General features: G+C 42.5%; 1 long non-coding RNA gene across 1 annotated transcript in view; it reads right to left on the bottom strand.

Annotated features, from left to right (window-relative positions):
* Nucleotides 1–8,389, bottom strand: part of LOC131381094 (uncharacterized) — a 59,405-nt gene extending 51,016 nt beyond the window's left edge. Inside the window, exon 1 of the long non-coding RNA XR_009209556.1 lies at nt 7,711–8,389. This is a non-coding gene — a long non-coding RNA (uncharacterized LOC131381094). The remainder of the gene's footprint in view (nt 1–7,710) is intronic.
* Nucleotides 8,390–12,036: the final 3,647 nt, after the last annotated feature.

The following is a 12,036-nucleotide window of genomic DNA, read 5'->3' as shown; positions in this document are numbered from 1 at the left end:
AGAAAAGATATATGAATATCTAGAACTTAGAAGAATCATTAAGAGGTCATTCTTAGTTTGCAAAATATTTCATAACGATTGCTTTAAGAAAAACACCCAGAATTTTTAAGCTCGATATCTTCTCTAGTGATTAATTTCTAAATTCATTTTGAAGAGGTCATTATTAAATTAATTATCTCATAGCGATCTCATGTATTAATATCATGCCAAAGAGGTAAAAATTTATCGAGCCTCACACAGGAAGCTGATCAACATTCTGTGGTTTGACAATCTGCATTCTCAGCAGGAGCCAGGGCTTAACTTCACCACATCTCAGAGGAATTCAGATTTTCTGAGAAAGGGCTGAAAAATGTGCACTCCCTGGGATGGCAGAGGAGGCTAGGGCTAGAAGACAGGTTACCAAATCCCTGTGTGGAACACGTGGGCAGATGTGAAAAGTGGGAGGAATGTTCAGACCACATCGTCTCCTAGTGAAAATACCAATGCAAGCTTGCAACCATAGCAACACAATAGCCCTATTAAAACACACACACAAAATCTGTGTCAATGAATTAAAAAACTCCACTTTTTGCTAGTAAGTAAAGCTTGGCATTTATTTTTGTTTGCTCTTTATCCATTTGACTAGAAACCCCCTGTTAAAAGATTTCAATTCCTTGATAACCCTTTCTAGTACAGAGGCAAACATTTTAGGAATATAATTTGTACTTGAAGAAGATAATTCTCTTGTGACTCTAAAAGGGAGAAACATGAAGAAAATATGAACTAATAAGAAAGACCAGGTGTGGCAACTCATCCCTGTAATCTCAGCACATTGGGAAGCTGAGGCAGGAGGATCACTTGAACCCAGGAGTTTGAAACCAGACTGGGCAACATAGTGATACCCAACCTCAAAAAAGAAAAAAAAGAAAGAAAGAAGGAGATGGCCTTAAGGTTTCTTGTCTTGGCACCAAAATGAAATCTGTGATGAGTGGGTGGAGGGCTGGAGTTACTATGGGCAGTGCGTGGGGGAGATAAGAAGAAATTGCCCTAAAGATATGTCAGGTCTCTTTCTAAAGAGTAGGGCTGGGACCAAGGAGAAGGAAGTGAGTCATGCAAGCACAGGGTCAGATCCTGTCTTCATTAAAAATGTGATATTTTGATAATAATTGATTTTCTTACATTCATTTTAATTCTTTAAAATATTACATGAAAATGTTATTTGATTTTTTAGTGCTCCCTAAAATTTGTACCTGATATGTCAACTCATGCTAGTTCCTGCCGTGCTAAAGGGAAACATTAATAAATGAGAAAAAATATTTATAGTTCATATTAGATATTGTTTGCATTTGAACTCTACTTGGGAAGCAAAGCCATGTTCTCTAGGTCCACAGGTCCCAAGTTCCACCTCCTGTGGTTTCCCAAGGCCAGGGTGTGTGGAATCGAACATTTCACAATCTGGGGAAGACAACACAACTTTATGGTTTTTTCCTCTGGTTGCTTTGAAGATTTTCTCTTTATTTTAAGCAATTTGATAACATTATGCCTTCATGAAATTTTCTTCTTGTTTCCTAAGCTTGGTGTTGATTGAGCTTCAAATCTGTGAGTTTATAGCTTTAGACAAATTTACATCTAAAAAAATTTATTTAAAAATTTTTTCTGTCTTCACATTTTCCAACAGGAAAATAATATATAATTGGACTCCAGTACTCCAATTATATGTGTATTGGACTGCTCAAAGATGTCTGACTTTCTCTTCATTTTTCAGTGTTTGTTTTTTCTCCAGGAGTTTTATTATGCATGCTTCCTATGGCTATGCCTTCAAGTTCACTAATACTATTTTATTTGGTGTTGAATCCACTGTTTATCCTACCCAATGTATTTTTAATTTCATGTGTTGTAGTTTTCATTTCTAGAAGTTCTATTTGGGTCATTTTAATAGATCTCATGTCTCTTTTTAATGTGCTTAATCTTTCCTCCACCTTCTTGAACATATGGAATATAGTTACAATAACTACAATGACATGATCTCAGCTCACTGCACCCTTGACTTCCTGGGCTCAAGAGATCCTCCCACCTCAGCATCCTGAGTGGCTGGGACTACAGGAACGTGCCACCACACCTGGCTAATTTTTGTATTTCTTGCAGAGCTGGGGTTTCACCATGTTGCCCAGGCTGGTCTGGAATGCCTGAGCTTAAGCGATCTGCCCACCTTGGTCTCCCAAAGTGCTAGGATTATAGGCATGAGCCACTGAGCCTGACCATAACTACATGTCTTAATGTCTTTCTCTACTAATTCTAACATCTTTATCATTTCTGGGTCTGTTTCTACTGATCAATTTTTCTTTTCATTATGAGTTATATTTTCCTGCTTCTTTGCATACCCAGTAATTTGTATTGGATACCAGATATTGTAAATTTTACCTTGTTGGGTATTGGTTTTTTTTATATTCCCATAAATATTTTTAATGTTTGTTCTGAGATACATGTAAATTACTTGAAAACAATTTGAAGTTTGCTTTTAAGCTTTGTGAGGTGGGATGAGAGCCACCTTTGGTCTAAGGCTGATTTTTCTCCCTACTGATTCCAGACTCCCAGCTCCATCTTCTCAACTGAGTGAAACTTCCTCTATGCATGGTGTCTTGGAAATTTTCCAGGCTGTGAGCTGGAACAATCACAGAACTCACCTTATTTGCTTTCCCTCTCTCAGGGATCACTGTCCTGTGCTGTCTGATGTTCAATGTCTAAAAACTATACTTTCTGATATTTTGCCCATTTACTTTTTAGCATTTTTCAAGACAGGATCAATTAGGTCTTTGGTACTCCACTTTGCCTGAAGTGAAAGTCTTGAACATTATGGCTTCTGAATGTGGTTGATGAGTAATATTTTTAGAGAACAAAATAAAGTATACCTTGAATGACCAATTAAAGCTTTCTGAATGGTTTAAGACACTTCAATAAAATTTACATCACCTATAAGTGTCAAAACAATTATAAATTTATACTTATAGTTTTCATATAACCCCTTAGTAAGTAGGTGTCAAAGTTTCATTTCTCATTAATGAGGTAACCAGAAGAATGATAAAGCCAGTTAGGAAGGTGACACAAAGAGAAGGCAAATGGCCAGGCGCAATGGCTCATGCCTATAATCCCATCACTTTGGGAGGCTGAAGCAGGTGGATCACTTGAGGCCAGGAGTTTGAGGCCAGCCTGGGCAACAGGTTGAAACCCCCATCTCTACTACAAGTACAAAAATTAGCCAGGCGTGGTGGCACACACCTGTAATCTCAGCTACTCAGGAGGCTGAGGCATGAGAATCGCTTGAACCTGGGAGGTGGAGGTTGCAGTGAGCCGAGATGGCACCATTGCACTCCAGCCTGGGTGACAGAGCAAGGGTCTGTCTCAAAAAAAAAAAAGGAAGGGAGGGACAGGCAAATGACGTATTACAGGGAGGAAGGGAGGCAGAGAGAGAGAGAAAGGGAGAGACAGAATGGAAAAATATGCTGTAATAAAATTGCTAAATTACATACAAACTGGTTAATGTCCCACAGGGCAAAAATCATAACCTTTGGGGTTACCATCTCAGGTGAACAGAAATAATTTTTATCTCTATGATAAAAAACTCATTTGCATCATATTTGTTTTCCACAAGTTACATCAAATCCTTTACAGGCTTAAAAATACCTAGATCTTTAATAGTAGTAATGGTAAAAGTTACTTTCCACTAGAGGGTCAGATGATCCTTGGATGGGCTAAAAGCAATGTTTTAATAAGGGACTGAATGGACAGAAGTCATCTTTTTGCCTTATTTCCAAGTTTTGGGAAAAAAGGTTTTGGACGAATTTTTTTTTTTTTTTTTTTTTTATCACAAGAATTACCTGTAAGTCGATGTTATCTGCCATTATGTAGCTGGCCACTCTGGGCCTACATTTGCTCATTTAACGAAAAGACAAAACTAGACTAGTGGTTTTTAATTGTGATTATATATTAGAATCACTCAGGGGAGCTTTTCAAAAATACAGAAGAAAGAGTCTTTTACCAGACCAACTAAATCAGACACTTTGAGGGGGAAGTCTGGGCATCACTAAGATTTTCAAAAGCCCCCTAGTTACCCTAATGTGCGGCTAGGGTTGAAAACCACTGGTCTAGACTGAGTTGCTCAGACTCCTTTCAATAACAATGCGCTGTGATTCTATAGCTTGAAGCACAGGCAAATCACTTTTGCACTGAAGAAAGTTGACATAAATACAAGCTCTGCTGACCTCAGTGCATTCCCAGTGACTTGGAAATGATTCAGGGCTGCCAGCATTCATTCCATGGTGTGGAAGCAGCGGGAAAAGCCAGGGGTGGGAGCACTGAATGACTGGCCTTTGTGTTCCAATTAGATACAGTCAGCTCGAGTTGTTAGAAAGAGATAGGAATGTCTGCAGCCAATTCTTTAAAAAAAAAAAAAAAAAAAAAAAAATTTATATATATATATATATATATCTCAAAATTCATTTTGTGCCCCTGGCTCTCTATTGCTAACCTCATTCCCACTTCCAGAGCAGGTGCTCTTTCACACAGTTATTAGAGATGGCATTTCTGATTTAAGACTGTGCATTAGTAAATTAAGGCCATGACCGGTAACATGCACAAAAATAGCGCAACAAGTATAAGCCTTTAAAATAACGTTAAATAATGAAATTCTATTCCTTCATGCTTGTTATCACTGAAATCCATTTTTTGTAGCTTTTAAAAAAATTACAAAGCATTAAAAGCAAGGCTTTTGAAACGCTTCACCCTACAACTATGATTATAAGAAACACATAAGATATGTTACTAACTGAGCAAGCTGGAAATTAAAATAAAAATTGTTTAACTTGATAACAGTTTTTTAAAAAATCATAAATAATGTTGAATTTTTTCAAATGGCTTTTGGGCATCTTTCTTGATTATTGTTCGACTTCTTTCCTTTGATCTGTTAACATAGTGAATGTTAATAGATATCTAAAGATTAAGCTATCTTTTGACTTCTGGGATCAATACTGTTTGTTCATGATAGGGTATTCTTTCAATATGCTATTTGATTTCATTTATTTCCCTTCTGATACTTTTGAGGATAATCTTCTTTCGTGTATAGCAAGTTGGGTAGGGACGGTGTTAGTTTCATAATCATTTGATAGATTAGAAAACTGAAACACAGAGATAGTAAATGACTTATTATCCAAGAACAAATGGCAAACAAGTATTTGATTTCTGGCCCAGGGATTTTTGGTCTGTTCTCCACCGGGAAATTAGTGTTTCATCAAGCAAATATGCCATCCACCAAGTATTTCAGATAACCTCATAATAGTTCACATAACCTAAGAGTAGTGTCTTCTAGTTTAGCTACATCATTAATGCCATTTAAAATCCTAATTCCTAATGCTCTCCTTTTTTTATTCTCCATAGTGACAGTTGTCATAACTATATCTAACGATTGTGGGACTTGGAGAAAAATGCAGAGTGGAAGCAGGAGGAGGTGAGAATAAGGAGGCCAGAAGGATTGCTGAGTCATTAGCTGAGCTCTCCAAACTCCTCCTGTACTATTCTCCCCTTTACTCACTAAATCTAGCCACACTGGCCTTCTTTCTGTTCTCTAAACTTTCCAAGTCCATTCCTAGCTTAGGGCCTTTGCCTTTGTTGTGCCTTCTGTTTAAAATGGTCTGCCCTAGACTTATGCATGGCTGGCTCTTTCCTTTAGTCAGGCCTCAGCTTACATACTACCTCCTCAGAGAGGCCTTCCCTGTCCTTCCATCTAATTAGCAGATACCCACTATATAGGTTGCATATCCATAATTCGAAAGTCCCAAATCCAAAAAGTTCCAAAATCTGGAACTTTTTGAGTGCTGACATGATGCTCAAAGGAAATACTCATTAGAGCATTCTGGATGTCTGATTTTTGGATTAGGGATGCTCTGCATGGGTAAGTATAATGCAAATATCCCCAAATCTGAAAAAAAGAATTGAATTCTAAAGTAATTCTGGTCTCAGGCATTTTGGATACAGGATACCTAACCTGTATTAGCTTGCTAGGGCTTCCTAACAAAGTACCACAGACTGAGTGACTTAAGCAACAGAAATTGATTGTTTCACAGTTCTGGAGGCTGGAAGTCTGAGATCAAGGTGTCAGCAGGTTTGGTTCCTTCCAATGGCTATGAGGGAGACTCTGTCCCAGCATCTCTCCCTATAGCTTGTTACATCGTCTTTTCTTTATGAGTGTCTCTGGGTCCAAATAAGAAGTTTGCTGGGAGGTGATCCTGGTAGAGGAGGGGAGGGGTGAGGCAGAGGAGGGAAAGAAGCCAACAAAGGGTGTGCACTGTGGACAACTGGAGCTTAATCCTGCTGAGGCCCTCTGGGAGCCAGTGTGGAATACACCCCAGAGTCATCTCCCCTGATGGGCACCCGTGTTCACCAGTGTACCCAATTCCCATCAGCCATAGTTGGTCTGCTCTGGGGTGCTTATGGGTGGGGAGCTGCTCATGACTCTGGTGGCTAGAGAAAGGCCACAGACAAAGAGTTGGCAGCTGCTGGAAATCCAGTCCACCAGTGACCACTGAAAGATAAAGCCTGAAGGAGTAAAGACAGGGCAGCGACTGTGTCAGCTGCTGATTGACCATGGGTGTGTGGTTGGGGCAGAGAGGCAGTGAAGCTATGAGGAAAAATTTCCCCTACTTTCTCCCCTAGGAAGTAGACGAAAAGTTCTTTGTGTGTTTTTAGTAGAGACAGGGTTTCACCATATTGGCCAGACTGGTCTGGAACTTCTGACCTAGTGATCTGCCTGCCTCGGCCTCCCAAAGTGCTGGGATTACAGGCATGAGCCACTGCACCCAGCCAAAGAAAAGTTCTTGATGAACATCCTCTTGAAAATTATTTTGAATAGGTAATACTCCACATTGTATAAAATTCAAGTATAAAAGTACACAGTGAAAAGTGTAAGTCTCCTTTTCTCACCACCCACCTCTGTCTTCTGCTGCACTTTCTCATATATCCTTTCAGAGATAGTACAATGGTGTTGAGTGTGCATGTGTGTGTGTACATATTATACACGTAGGTATTATATATGTATACATATTACACGTACAGTTTATATATGTGTATATATGTGTGTACATATACATATGTTACTTATGTTTTTACGTAAATTGCCCTACACAAGCAGTAGCATGTAATATATTGTGCTCCTTTTACAAATGTATCTTGGGGAACTTTTCATATTACTGCATGTAGCTTTGCCTCAGTTTTTAAAATGGCTGCATAGCACCCAATTTAATGGATGCACCACAATTTATTTAACAAATCTTTTAAGTTGTTTAAAAATTTATTTCTTCTGAACTAAGTATTTTTGTACATGTGTTACTGAGAACATTACAGGAATCTGTAGTGTAAGTGCATAGGAATAGAATTGCTGGGTCGAATGACACATGCATCTGAAATACTGATAGATAGTGCATAATTTCCTGGACCCAACGTACACTCCCATGGGATTGACTATTAGGCCAAAGAACGGAAGTGGAGGGGTGGGGAGTAGAAGAGGAGGGTGGGGCAGTGAGGCCTGGAATAGCAGACATCAAGATTCTGGTGGCACAGTTCCTGCTGAGGACAAGGTCCAGGGTGTGCCCGCACCAGGAAGTGGGTGGCATGGGGCACAGTGCAGGCGAAGGTCAGTGAAGCAGAGGAAGTTAAAGAGCTATGAGTTAGTGGGTGACTCACCCCGGTGATGTCAGCTAGTCTATGCTGGTGAGCTCTTCATCAGAACCGGAGAAATGCGGTTAGAGAAACCTTCAGCTTCTCTTTAAATCTAGCAGGGAGGAGCCAAATGCCTCCCAGTCCAGTCCATTGTCTACCCTGAGGTGCAGAGAAAAAACTCTTCACACTTGCACTGTCTGAGGAGAAAGCGCGTCAATCAAAATGGCTGCCTCAGGGGACCCACCATGATGTCTCCATTTTTTATGATGGCATCTGTGGCACCGGGACAGGCAGGGCTGTTTCTGCAGATCCTCCAGCTTCAAATGAATTATGCCTGTGGACAACTCATTTCACATCTCGGGTCCTCTAAGTGTTTCTGACATTGTCAAAACAACCCTGGCCTGGGGCACCTCTTTCTTGATAATAAAACCAATAGCAACAATGACAACAGTAGCGGTTAACATGCTGAATCACTTAGGGGTTGTGTTCAGCCGCAGCTAGCAGAAACCTGAAAAACACTGGTTTAAACCAGACACAAGTTCTCATTTCCCTCAGGTACCATGAAGTTCAGGGATAACCATCCCATTGAGAGGTGACAGCATGCTGGCAGTCCTCACAGCCTTCGCTTGCTCTGGGCTCCTCCTCTGCCTGGGCTCCCACATTGGCGGCACTTGAGGAGCCCTTCAGCCCACCGCTGCACTGTGGGAGCCGTTGTTTGGGCTGGCCAAGGCCGGAGCCCACTCCCTCAGCTCGCAGGGTGGTGTGGAGGGAGAGGCGCGAGCGGGAACCGGGGCTGCGTGCGGCGCTTGCGCGTCAGCTGGAGTTCCGGGTGGGCGTGGGCTAGGCGGGCCCCGCCCTCGGAGCAGCCGGCGGGCCCTGCCGGCCCCGGGCAATGAGGGACTTATCACCCGGGCCAGCGGCTGCGGAGGGTGTACTGGGTCCCCCAGCAGTGCCAGCCCACGGGCGCTGCGCTCGATTTCTCACCAGGCCTTAGCTGCCTTCCCGCGGGGCAGGGCTCGCGACCTGCAGCCCGCCATGCCCTAGCCTCCCACCCCTTCCATGGGCTCCTGTGCGGCCCGAGCCTCCCCGACGAGCGCCACCCCCTGCTCCATAGCGCCCAGTCCCGTCGACCACCCAAGGGCTGAGGAGTGTGAGTGCACGGCGCGGGACTGGCAGGCAGCTCCACCTACAGCCCCGGTGCAGGATCCACTGGGTGAAGCCAGCTGGGCTCCTGAGTCTGGTGGGGACGTGGAGAACCTTTATGTCTATCTCAGGGATTGTAAATACACCAATTGGCACTCTGTATCTAGCTCGAGGTTTGTAAACACACCAATCAGCACCCTGTGTCTAGCTCAGAGTTTGTGAGTGCACCAAGGGACACTCTGTATCTAGCTACTCTGGTGGGGCCTTGGAGAACCTTTGTGTCCATACCCTGTATCTAACTAATCTGATGGGGACATGGAGAACCTGTGTGTCTAGCTCAGGGATTGTAAACGCACCAATCAGTGCCCTGTCAAAACAGACCACTGGGCTCTACCAATCAGCAGGACGTAGGTGGGGCCAGATAAAAGAATAAAAGCAAGCTGCCCCAGCCAGCAGTGGCAACCTGCTCAGGTCCTTTTCCACACTGGAACTTTGTTCTTTCGCTCCTTGCAATAAATCTTGCTACTGCTCATTGTGGGTCCACACTGCTTTTATGAGCTGTAACACTCACCGCAAAGGTCTGCAGCTTCACTCCTGAGCCAGCGAGACCATGAACCCACCAGAAGGGAGAAACTCCGAACACATCCGAACATCAGAAGGAACAAACTCCAGACGCACCACCTTAAGAGCTTTAACACTCACCGCGAGGGTCCGCGGCTTCATACTTGAAGTCAGTGAGACCAAGAACCCACCAATTCCGGACACACCATGAAAGGTATAGCAGCTCCACACTGCATTTTGTGTCAGGAGCCTCTGTTTCTGCTCTGCCTTTCTAGTGTTGACTTTCATCCTCCTAGATGGTGGCTGGAGTCCTAGCCATTGTGCCTGTCTCATGCTGGAAGAAGGCGGTAGGGGTCAAAGGCGAAAGGGAGCATGACGCATGAATTGACATCTCCCGCTCCTACCATTTAATGAACTGTCCCAGAAGCCCCACTCAAGCACTGGAAGCTTACATCTCACTGGACAGCTTATAGTCATGTGGCCACCCCTATCTGCAGGGAGCCTGGGAAACAGATTTTTAGCCACGCTTATTGCTGTCGCCACCAAATTAAGGTTCTGTTAACAAAGTAAAAGAGGAGAACGGATATTGGCTAGGTAACTGGCAGGGTCTCCCAGATGTCCCAGGCACTTCACATTTTTTAAAAGTTGTATTTTATTTTTTACTGTGGTAAAATATACATAACATAAAATTTACCATTGTAACCATTTTTAAGTGTACAGTTCATTGGCATTACATATGTTCACAATGTTGTGCAACCATCACCATTAGCCACATCTCAAATAGTACACTGTACCTGTTAAACAGTAACTTCTTCGTCACTGTCCTGCCTCTCATACACTGGGAATTTCTCTACTTTCTGTCTCTATGAAGTTAGTACCTCATGTAAGTAAACTCATACAGTATTTGTCCTTTTGCATCTGGCTTATCTTGCTTAGCATAGTATTTCCAAGGTTCGTCCAGGTTGAAGCATGTATCAGAGCTTCATTCCTTTTCATGGCTGAATTACATTCTGTTTTATAGATATATCACATTTTGTCTGTTTATTCACCTGTTGGTAGACATTTGGGTTATTTCCAGCTTTTGGCTCTTGTGGATACGCTGCCAGGAACGTTGGTGTACCAGTATCTGTTTGAGCCCATGCCTTCAAGTCTTTTGTGTATATACCTAGAAGTGGAATTACTAGATCATGTGGTAATTCTGTGTTTAACCTTTTGAGGAGCTGCCAGATGCCTTTTACATTTTGTATTTTATGTTGTTTTTACAGACTTGTAGTTGTTGAAGCCAATGTTGGAACTGATCTAGAGGTACTGCCTCCTCTGGATCCAGGTGACTCTCCAGCTGGTTGATGCTGCCCACTGTATCTATTCAGGGATTTCTGCTCAATATATGCTGAAGTGAGCTGGATGGAATTATCCCCATTTTAGAAATCAGAAACAAATATAGGAGGCTAAGCCAGCGATATACCCCACTCTGCCCTTGGTAACCAGAGCTCCACTAATCAAACTTCTGGCTCTGCCCTTAGGAAGGCTCACCAAGTGCTTGTGGGCAGCCTTATTGGGCCTATAGTCGATTTCTTTGATCAGTCTGGACTTGTAAAGACCACACCATGAGGTTCCAGACAGTAGCTATTTCCACTCCCATGCTCACCCTCAAATCAACCTGTCACAAATTCAACAGGGAGAGAGAAGATGAACTTTGTTCATTTTGGGCCCCCGTGATAGTTCAAAGTGAGACTTACCATAGTGGTTAAGAACATGGCAGACAGAGCCAGGTGGCTTGAGCTCAAATCCCAACTCTACTGTTTTCTGTGTGACCTTCATTGAAATTATTAAACTTCTCTGTGCTCAGCTTCCTCATCTGTAAATTGGGGATTAATAATGCTTTTGCTTACTTCATATGGTTGTTGTGAGGATTACCTGAATTAACATGTAGAAGCAAGTACTTTAGGAAGGTACCTGCACCCTGGAAGTGCTCTATAATGGGGGGGGGGGTCAAGGTAGTAGTGTTGACATTATGATTATACCTAAGAAATGGAAATTCTCTCTCTTTCTCTCTCTCTCTCTTTTTTTTTTCTTTGAGACAGAGTCTCACTCTGTCACCCAGACTAGAGTGCAGTGGCACAATCTCAGCTCACTGCAACTTCCGCCTCTTGGGTCCCATCGATTCTCCTGCCTCAGCCTCTCCAGTAGCTGGGACTACAGGCATGTGCCACTACACCTGAATAAAATTATCTTAACAATAATAGTTAATAGCAAACTGACCATGGATCACCACGGAAACTTTGGAAATTAAAAAAAAAAAGGAACCAATTTAGGAGGACACACATGAATACATGGAGAAGCACAGCTGGATGGGTCGAAAATTCATTGGACCATTTTGGCCCAATGTCACAGGCTAGAAAATGCTAGCCACTTGGCATCTAAATTTGTTTGTCACTTCTGAATTGAGTGCATGACACCGTTGTGAGGATTTATTAAAGCAAAGATCAGGCTCGATAAACTCTTATCACTAAACAAATATATCAAGACTTAGAGCTATAAACTGAAGTAAGCCCTGCAAGCTCTGATAGTCACTGTCCAGACTGATTTGGTGTTTGTGGCCAGGTCTTGGCACTAAACTGAGGGAGATTGTGGAAAACATGGAGG

The sequence above is a fragment of the Hylobates moloch genome, unplaced genomic scaffold (assembly GCF_009828535.3).
Source record: "Hylobates moloch isolate HMO894 unplaced genomic scaffold, HMol_V3 SCAFFOLD_1, whole genome shotgun sequence".
Lineage (NCBI taxonomy): Eukaryota > Metazoa > Chordata > Mammalia > Primates > Hylobatidae > Hylobates > Hylobates moloch.
The sequence above is the reverse complement of the archived record's forward strand: the minus strand, read 5'-3'. Positions and strand labels throughout refer to the sequence as shown.